This window comes from Gavialis gangeticus, unplaced genomic scaffold, assembly GCF_001723915.1.
Source record: "Gavialis gangeticus isolate Ggan-Ray unplaced genomic scaffold, GavGan_comp1, whole genome shotgun sequence".
NCBI classification, from domain to species: Eukaryota; Metazoa; Chordata; order Crocodylia; family Gavialidae; genus Gavialis; species Gavialis gangeticus.
The window spans coordinates 13,424,468-13,434,665 of record NW_017729019.1 but is presented as its reverse complement, the minus strand read 5'-3'; the positions used below and the strand labels follow the sequence as shown (position 1 = coordinate 13,434,665).

The window sequence follows — 10,198 nt, the reverse complement described above, 5'->3', positions numbered from 1 at the left end:
CCCGGGACAGCTGAGTGGCGGGGATGCAGCCTCCAGGCAGCCGGACCAGCTGTTGCTGTGGTGGCGGCAGCTGACGTGACCCCTGGGGCTCCCGGGGCACAGGGGCTTCATGGTGCTCCGGCTGCGGGGGGTCTGCCTGCACGTACACCCCATAGCGCTCTGCTTTGTACACACGAGTGTGTGCGCAGTGTATTCAGCAGTTTCCCGTTGCTGCCCGAGCGTGCAAGGACTCGCCTTTACTTTCTGTCCTGAGCGGCTGGCGAGAGCAGGCCTCCCGTCCCCACCAGGGCAGCAGACCCATTTCCTTTCGGCGAACCCTGAGGGTTTGTGGGATTCTCCTTCGTGAAGCTGTAAAGTCCAGTCATGGTGCTGGTTAGACTGGGATTTGCTAGCAGAGAGAGCAGCCCCTCGAGAGCACAATGCAGGTGAAGCCCTGAGACCATGCAGCAAGGCCATGGGGAGAGGACCCAGGGCTCGGGTCATCCCACGGCCAGACTCGGGTTTGTCACGATCCTACCAAAATGGAGCACGCTCTCAACATACATGGGGGCACTCGCGCACTGCCTGGCAGCCGCAGTGCCGTCTCGGACGGGGATGCTCACTTGTTCCTGTGGTACCTTCACTTAAAGAAAAAAATAGGAAATTAGTGAAATTAATAGTTGTTGTTTTTGTCTTTTTCTGAAAGTTTGTCCTGCATCCCTTGCTAGGCTGTTTATCTCAGTTTTCACTCTTTACTGCCTTAAAGTTGTGGTTTTCAGCCAGGGGCACAGGGCACCCTGTAGTGACACTGGACCCTTTGAAGGGTGCTGTGAGGTGTGAAGAGATAAGCCAGGTATGAGAAGATAAGCGTAAACTAAGTAGATAAACACAGGCTCGGGTGTGTCCCTGCCTGGAGGATCCCCCCCACGCTGGCTGCCCAGCCCTTCTGCAAAGAGGTGGCTATTGTAATATATAAACTAGCTTTTGAAATTGGGTGTCGCTCAATTTGCAGATGTTGTGGAGGGGTCTCAAATCCAAAAAAGGTAAAGAACCAACCACTGCCTCAAAGCAATGCAACATAACCAGTAATCATTTTGCAAGCTGGCTCAGGGGCAACTGGGGAGGATGGTCAGCTTTGCCCTATTCTGGAATCGAGACAAGTGAAGACGGTTGGTCCGTGTTTCCCTGGGAATGACCAGTGTGAGGGACCTCCACCCCTTTCCCAGATGTTGAGGCTGTGACCCAGACTTTTTTTTCTGCTCTACTAGCCCACCTCCTTTTCCTTCAGGCACTTTGTGCTGCTGGCTGTAGTACTGTGCTGTTCAATGAATTTCACACGCTGCGTTGATGATGAATTCTTACTGAACATTACGTTACCAAAGCAAGCACAAAAATGAATGGAAAGGATGTTTTTTTTTGTTAACTTAGTACAATGGTGCAACGTAACAGCGAATCTGTGGAGCTTCATGTTGGGTCACAGATGAGGTCTCGTCTTTGCTGTTCTTGCTGTCCAGCTACACGGTTTGCCTGCCAGGTTACTGATCACCTGCACTGCTGTTTGCACCCTGCAGGTGGTCTAGTTTAAATCAGTGGTGTCAAACTCACCTTGCTTCCTGGGTTGGCTCCAGACCCTGGAGCTTCTTCCAGGCCAGATCCAGCTTGGGGCACGTAGTGGCAGGAACTCTGGTTCTGGCATGGGGGTTACAGTGCACTGGCTCCGGCATGGCATAGCCATGGGACCAGTGTCTGAGGGGCTGGGGCCGCAGCAGTAGCGATGGGCAAAGCTACCTGGGCTGTATCATCCCTGGCTTGCACTGCTGTGGCCAATCACCACGTGCACCAGGGTCCGAGGTCCCTGGATTCTGTGGCAGGCCATGCCTCTTGCCCCACTACTTTTGGTGGCCTACCAATAGCCCAGCCGGCTGGATTGCATGGCTCTGTGGAATGGATCTGGCCCATGGGCTGTGCACTTGACACCCGTGTTTTAAGTGGGGAAAAAGAAAAGAGCTTGTTTCAGCTGAAAGCTCAGCATTTCAGAAAGCCAGGAATCTTCCTTCCTTCCCTGAGAGGATAGGTTGTTTTGAGGCTTTCACAGTGTTTCACTGAGGTATTTACAATCTCTCTTAAGAAGATTATCCCCGTAGGGAGAACGTACCATTCTCCCAGTCCCTTCTAAACGTCACAAAGGGGCAGGCCTTCATTAAACTACTGAAATCTGCAACAAGCTGTGAGTGTGAGCTTTCAGAAAGTTCCAGGGAAATGTAGGGTTAAAATGTGTGTGCCTATGGAGATGTTTTTAGTGAATTCTGCAATATGCAACATGGTGAACTATGGTTGTTCTGAGTAATCTTGCATTTATGTTGCCTCGTGTGTGTGTGTTCAGTTTCCACCGTAATGTGGACATTTTGCATTTAGGACAGTCAGACCATAGTTGTGGACATCTTATGAATGTGTGCAGAACTTGAATTCTTTTTTTGGTTAAAAGGGGGAAACAAAACTTTCTTGTTGATTGATTTTTATTTTACTTTTTTTTTATGTAGGAGATTTGGTACTCGGGTACGTCGAGTATCAAATAAGCTACATTTAGTGAGCTTATTTGTAAACAGTGTCAATCAATTAAAGGAGATGAAAGATAAACAGTAACAAATATATTTTTAAAAATAGGCTACTAAAACTACAGAAATGGCTATTAACTTGAGCTTGAATTCTGATCATTCATATTTTGTGCGACTCGGAGACTGAAATGGTCTCACATCTTTGCTCTCGCCCAAAGAGGTACACAGTAGGTTGAAGTCTAGTGAAGGTTTATCTCTCTAAACATGTCCGGGAGTTTTTTTTTTTCCCATTTTGTATGTCTTAAATAATGGAATCTAGATTTCTGCATCTGAACTAATAGGCGCATACTCTTTGTTATTTACTTACTGTCTAGCTTCAGTGTTATAAAGATCACCTAAGATTGCTGTATGTTACAGGTTGCTATCTGCTTACTGAAGAGTGTTTCCTGGGCTGTCCATCCTTGCATTCGTCATTCTGCAGGTGAATCTCTGCCTTTCAGGATTGCATATCATCCTGTTGGCAACTTGAGGTTTGTTTACCTGGACAGATGCAATCAGAAAGGTGCTCTGGAGCAGAATTGGGAACTTGTTTACATTTGTTATATTTTGGTTGCTTTCAGGGCAATAGACCCTCTTTTAGTGACATGTCAGTTTGACTATTTAATAGCTGAAATTAGCGTGTCTAGCCAGATACACATGTACGAGCCCTTACGTCAGTGAAGAAAAATGGTATTTTGTGTGTGTAATATCTACCCTTGTGTGTTTTGGCTTTCTCGGCTAATATATTAAATTTGGCAAAGGCCTCATTCCTCAAAGGAATACACTCATGCCAAGTTTCAACTTGAAAACGGAAGTTTGAGTTTACTAGATTGCATGAGTGTTTGAAAATATTTCCTGAAGTGCAGAACAGTCTTTGCGTTAAAAAATACAGACCTCTGGGATTTTTTTGAGATTCCTCAAAATATACTTACCTTTGAGTTGAGGACCAGCACAAGAAACTTGCATTCCAAAAGATGCGTTTGTTTGAAGAGAGGCTTAAAATTGAAGTGCTCCTTCAAGCATGGTGCTTGCTTCGTGGTAAGTGGTTCACAGCATTGGTTTTGATGGATGTTTTGATATAAGCCTGTAGAAGGTTAGGGTGATGTGCTAATTCATGCCATGTCTTGTATGAATGAAGGAAGAACCAAGCCACTCTAAGGCATATGTTGTTGGGGATTATGTTAAATCGGTCCATTTTCAGAAATGGTCTTTACCAAAATGTATGTGGTTGTATTTGTCTCTCTCACTTCCCTGTTTGTACCCTGTTTTTCCTTAGTGGCACAGGAAACTAGGAAGGAGATGTTTGTTGTTTTGGTGTGATAGGCTAATAAAAGAGCCATGTGTAGCTGATACAGAGGAAGAAGTTTGCTTACCGCATGTAAATAAACTAAGTTTCCATGGTTCAGGGTCTGGGCTGGTTACTTCTTAGGGGAGATCTGCAAAAGCAAGCAAACAAAACCTCAGCCTGGAGTGTTGCAGCAAGTAGCCCTGGGCATTGCACAGGTAGGAGTTTTTCTTTGAGTTCAAGAAACAAGCACGCTTGTAAAAGGCGCATGTTTGGCTGAAGAATGGGGTCTTCCTGCGGATTCATAGAAGAGGGCCCTGAGCCCTTGTGATAAAGATGATGCCACTCCTTATGAAGAGTAGGAAGGGTTAGCCCTTCAGCTCCCACCTAAAGTTGAACTTGGGACATTACTTTACTTGGTTCTCTTTCATTGTCAAATGGAGAAGTTCTTCTTCCCTTATGGACAAACTATCCTGTAATATTGCTAGTGTAGTGGCTGCATTTTAGTTGGCTAGTAAGTGATCGGTGAGGGTTGTATTTATACGTGTACAAGTCACACGTACTTAAACTGTGCACATGCAGTTACGGCTTATGCTTCACAGGCTTGGTGAGTGTGCAATAGAAAGCAAAGGACACTGATAGCACATCAGCATGCTAGACCTGCCTCGTTCCCTGTGAGTTTCTGTTCACTTTAGCAGTTGTTTTGAGTACACACTGCAGTCGCCTTCTTGCACTTTTCCTATATCCCACAAAAATTACCTCAAGGCGTGATTTTATAGAGTGGCTGAATGACCAAAATGCAGTACTGCTGGTGTGTAATAAAACTTCTCCTACTGCACCTTTCCCTTCATCCAAATAGGACTGCTTATCTGAAAATTAAACTTTTTTTTCATCTGAGATGTTTCATCTCAGTCAGAAGGTAACTCAGACTCAGTCAGAAGTCTCTAAAATGTGTGTTTATTTAGATAGCTGAAAATGTCCTTGCTTCCCACCCTGAAGTTCTAAGTAGATAATTTGGTGTGATATATGGAGGCTTAAATCCCATCCCTTTGTCCCCCCACCCCTTTGTATATGTGTGTTGTGTATATGTATGTATATGGACAACCTGCTAAAAGCTTAGTGACAGTTCTTCAGAAAGTGACATGCATCCCCTTCATCCATCCTTCAGTAGATTCTGCTTTGCATAATTTTAGCAAGCCAAAGAGAGCATTAAAGTAGAATGTTTGAATCCCCACTGCTCTTATTAAAGCAGCTCTGTGTTTTCACGGCCTTTGGGCACCTGTACACATGCAAATGCTCTGGACTGGGTTTACTCTGGAGTAAACCCACCCCAGGCAGGCATCTACGTGTACAGGGAAGTGGAAGCAGATTTGCTGCTTATGGCAGCAGTCTGCTTCTGCAGCAGCCTCCTGCAGCAGCCAGGGGGAGCTCTAGGCTCCCTGTGTCCTTGCCCAGGGGCCTGGTGCTGGGAGCATGGGTCCAGGAGACAGCTGTCCGCTGCCCCCGGGAGCTGCCTGCTGCCAGGGTGAGCTCTGCCACTGCGGGGACAGTGTCCCCCTGCCCTCACTCCACAATCACAATTGTAGAGCTGGGAGATTCTTATCTGCCGGCCCTAGCTCTGTGGTCATGGGGCCTGGGCTTGGGAGTTTCTCATCTCCCAGCCTGGGCCCTGCACCTGCAGAGTTAGGGCTGGCAGATAAGACTCTCCCAGCCCCCACCCCCTAATCATAATCGTGAAGCGGCGGCTGGGAGCCCCCCATTGCAGGGGCAAGGGGACACTGTCCCCTCACGGGCTCTGGTGATGGAGCCCACCCTGGCAGCAGGCAGCTGCCAGGGGCAAGGAGCAGGGTCGCACCCCCTGCTGTCCGACTGACCAGGAGCACATTTACTCTGTCGGCTATCTACATGTGCGCTACTGCGCAGGAAGTAATCGTGAGTAAATTTGCTAAGTGCTTCCTGCACAGTAATTTGATCTAATCTCAAGTAAAGCATCTCATGTAGACATGCCCCCTTCAGTACTAAATATTTGTTAGAGATGCTCTTAATCTCTGTTTTTATTGGGGGATACTAATGGGTTTGAGAGTTTTTTTTTGTTTTTTTGTTTTTTTTTTTTTAAGACTAGTAAAGCTAGCTGTCCTAAAAAAAAAAAAGAAAAAAAAAAAAAAAAAAAAAAAAATTCTTATGTACTCTACCGTGTATGTACAACTGGACTTCTGTGTAATTCACACTACTGACAGCTCCTCATTAAATGCTGGGGAAAAGCCAAAAAAGGAAATGTAATTAAAAATACATTTCGCCGTTTAGAAAATTCCATGAGAGGATCTCAGAACTCAAGGATTTTTGTGTCGGAATGCTTATGTAAAGCAAGTAGTATTTCCATTTTACACGTGCGGAAAGTGGACTATGTAGGGTAGGTGCCTTATGTTCCACAAAGTCTGTAGGGTGGCTGGGAATAGAAGTGTTTTATTCAATGTCTTCATCAGCAACCTGAAAGATGGGATGCAGTGCACCCTCAGCAAGTCCGCAGATGACACCAAGCAGTGCGGAGCAGTACGTACACTGGAGGGTAGGGCTAGGATTCAGGGTGACCTAGACAAATTGGAGGATTGGGCCAAAAGCAATCTCATGAGGTTCAACAAGGACAAGTGCCGAGTCCTGCACTTAGAAGGGAACGATCCCATGTACCGGTACAGGGTGGGGACCGACGGGCTGGGCAGCAACTCTGCAGAAAAGGACCTTGGGGTGACAGTGGGCAAGAAGCTAAACAGGAGCCAGCAGTGTGCCCTTGTTGCCAAGAAGACTACCGGCATCCTGGGCTGCGTTGGTAGGTGTGTTGCCAGTAGGTCCAGCGCAGTGATTCTTCCCTCTATTCAGCACTGGGGAGGCCACATCTGGAGTCTTTGCCCCTTCCAGCCCCCATTTTCTCTGATTCTATCAACTCAGAAGTTTTCTGGTTCTAAGTTCTGTGCCTCGACTGTAAGACTGACTTCTTGTCTAAAAGATGTGATTTAATAGAGGATGACCACTATTTTAAAGTAGCATGAAACCAGCCTTGGTGTTTTGGAAAAGCTTTTTTTGTAATAAAAATTCCAGGTTGAGAAAAGGATGTAAAACCCCATGTTGTGTCTGATCTTAGTTCCTCTCAACACTCACGTCCATTCCTAATTTTGCTGTGGCTTGGGATGGTCTAGGTGCTCTTACCATAACTTGTTTTTCTTGTGCCATCCAGAAAGAAGCTTTTTAAATATTTTTTGTGGTTTTAACTTTGGAGGTTTTTGAAGCACGCATTGATCTTAATTTGCTTCAAGAGAACAGTATGGCACCGCATCTGTAATAATACAATATGTTACCTGATGAAGTGGTAGTGTGCTAGAGTTCTTCTTAATTTATATTCCCAGAGGAAGCATGTGGTCAGTCCTACGTAAAAGTAGGACAGTCTTTTAAACTTCATTGTAATTTAGATTTTTGGGGACGGGAAACATTTTTCTTCCTCTGGCTTCATGAGTGAAATGTTACACCCCATCCTAAAATGTACTTCACGCTTTTACCAGAAAATTAACTTTTCGTTGCATGTTAAGTTTTGATGCAAGTATTCCTTTCTTCCTATAAAATAACCCTACTTTGACAGTTTTCTCATTAAGCAACTTTTTCTTTGGGAGAGTATAACTTGGTTTCTGAAGAGCTTAGATACTGAGTTATACTGATGCATCTTCAGGCTAGCAGAGTTGGGGACACAAGATGAAGTGTTGTGTGTAATGTTACTTACAGTATTTGAAAGCTAGCACTGAAAATGAAATAACAGGCAAGCTGAGAAGTCAAGGGTTTTTTAAAGAGATTATAATCCACTAAATATAGTCTTGTGCTGTCTTACTGAATATACACAGTTTTGTAGATGTAGTGCTTCAAAGAAAGTCCTGATATACCTTGTCTTCATGACTTTGGTGCGCACACTTTGCTTCTCGTTGTCTGAAATAGTTACTTGTTTTGTCTATTTTATTCATGGGCAAGTTTTTTGCCCCATCTTTTAAAGGGCCTTGACTTTCTACTGCTACTGTATCATGTGAACACAAACTTCAGATGGGAACCCAAGCAGTACTTGAATACTTTGCCTGAAAAAAAACCCTGCTTCCCTGTACTACTGTGGAGTTGTAGTCTACTCCTTGAGTCTCTGGTAAAGAAACCGGAGGAAAAGGCCCTATGAGGAGAGGCTACGGGACCTGAACCTGTTCAGCCTCCAAAAGAGAAGGCTGAGGGGGGATCTTGTGGCCTGTTATAAACTGGTTAGGGGGGATCAGCAGGCACTGGGGGAGTCCCTGTTCCCCCGAGCACCGCCAGGAGCGACCAGGAATGACAGTCACAAGCTGGCAGAGGGTAGGTTTAGGTTAGACATCAGGAGGCGCGACTTCACGGTCAGGGCGGCTAGGGTCTGGAACCAACTTCCAAGAGAGGTGGCGCAGGCTCCTACCCTGGGGGTTTTTAAGAGGAGGTTAGATGAACACCTTGCTGGGGTCGTTTCACCGCAGTACTCTTTCCTGCCACGGCAGGGGGTCGGACTCGATGATCTGCTCAGGTCCCTTCCGACCCTAGAAACTATGAAACTATGAAAGATACAGTGGTACCAACAGTTTCTCTGTCCCTCTCAACTATACGTTTGGTCCAGTAAAAGATATCGCCCACAAAAACCAATGGCTACATCATCACCCCAGCACAGCCATCTTTTCTAAGGCAGTTCAGTGTTCTAGATACCTATTGCTGCCTTGCTTTCCCATTCGTTTGCATGGTAAGAACAGGATGTAGGGTAGGGCTCTGGAACCGGATTTCAGAGAGATTGCTGACATTTCAGGAGCGAGGCTCAATTCCTCCCTCCACACGCACGCACTTTGTCGTTTGCCTTGTGATTTAGCATAGGAGAGCTGCTGTAATAATAAGGACAGGTTTTTGCTGTGATGTTTCATTTTGTCACAGGGCTCCTGCACCACTTAACATGCTTTAGTTATAGCTGGTCAGTGAAACTGCTTTGCTTTGCATATCTAGACCATTGGTTTATTACAGCATCTCTCCTGGAATTATCACTTGTTTGTCCATAGCTAACTGAGCTTGAGCTTTCATTTGCGAGGACAATCCCAAAGACCTCTTTGCTTGGGAGACTCCCTGACATAAATGAGCAAGCACTTCTTGTTCACTTGGGCACTGAAATGGTTGATCATTTCTGGAGATAATCACTGTTACAACATCATTATCCTGAGCATGTGTTGACACTGCAAGGATCTTACTTCCTTCCTCTGTTATCCTGGAGTAAGGGCAGCTGCTTCTGTTTCAGGTATCCTGGGGAGGCTGTTATTAATTCTGAAGCTTGTCTATGTGGGCACATTTTTAAAACGGATTAGTTTAACCTTTCTGAGGATCTTCATGTAGACAAGGGCCTAGCCTGATTTGAAAGCTCCTCCCTTCAGGAGGGATTTCCTTGCCAATTTTAAGATTGGATGACATAGGTTTTAATGTGGTATGTAAACGTCTTGTCAGTGATTCCTAGTGGGGTTTTTTTTTCCAATTTCCAACACGTGTATCATAACTTTCTTAAGTATGGTTGATATTGTCTGTACCCGGTTCATTTTTTTGCGGGTACCTTTACAGCTCATTCAGAATTTAGCCACAATTCAGTGAACCCCAGCAGCACTGAGGCATATTTTGGAAGACTTGATGACTAGAGCATAAGCCAATATTTCCTAATTACAGAATTGTGTAGTTCTTTGAGGTTGTACCCATGTTCCAAATATTGCCTGCAAGAGGGGATGGATGTGCAGCTGATAATTAGTGACTTTAGACCTGCATGTTTGTTGTAGTCTTATCCTTCCCTCCAAACCATCCTCTTTGAGCATGCTTCAAAACTGTGAGCATTTCACTACAGTTATACCCCTTATTCAACCACCTTTCTGTGGAGTAGTTCATGGTAGTTAGCCTCCAGGTTTTTAAAGGCAGGGAACGTTATCATGCCTTAGCAAGGTGTATGGAAACAAACTGAGTAGTGTGACACCAATTTCTTTGAGGTACATGACCCATTAGTTTAAATGTAATATCTTCCAAAAACTTTTCCTTCCATGTTTTGAGCTCCTGGGTTTAGTTCTTGATGCGTTTCACAGGGGCAATTACTTAACTGATCTGCATGGAAAAGTCAAGGTAATCTTTTCCTGTAGGCCAGTTCTGCTCATCTTCAGGATGCCTAACAGAGCAGACATAAAAGTCAAAAAGTCATTTGAAAGTCCTTCCACTAGCTTATCTTGAGCTTTTTCCCCTTCTCTGGTGCATTTGGTATCAATCGTACTTGTTCACAGACAGTATG

The 10,198-nt window shown here is 45.1% G+C and overlaps 1 protein-coding gene across 1 annotated transcript in view; it reads left to right on the top strand.

Moving 5' to 3' along the window:
* The window catches only part of TRIM33 (tripartite motif containing 33), a gene marked incomplete at its 5' end in the record, with an annotated part of 36,619 nt that overhangs the window by 407 nt on the left and 26,014 nt on the right, over positions 1 to 10,198 (top strand). The gene's annotated exons all lie outside the window — the stretch shown is intronic.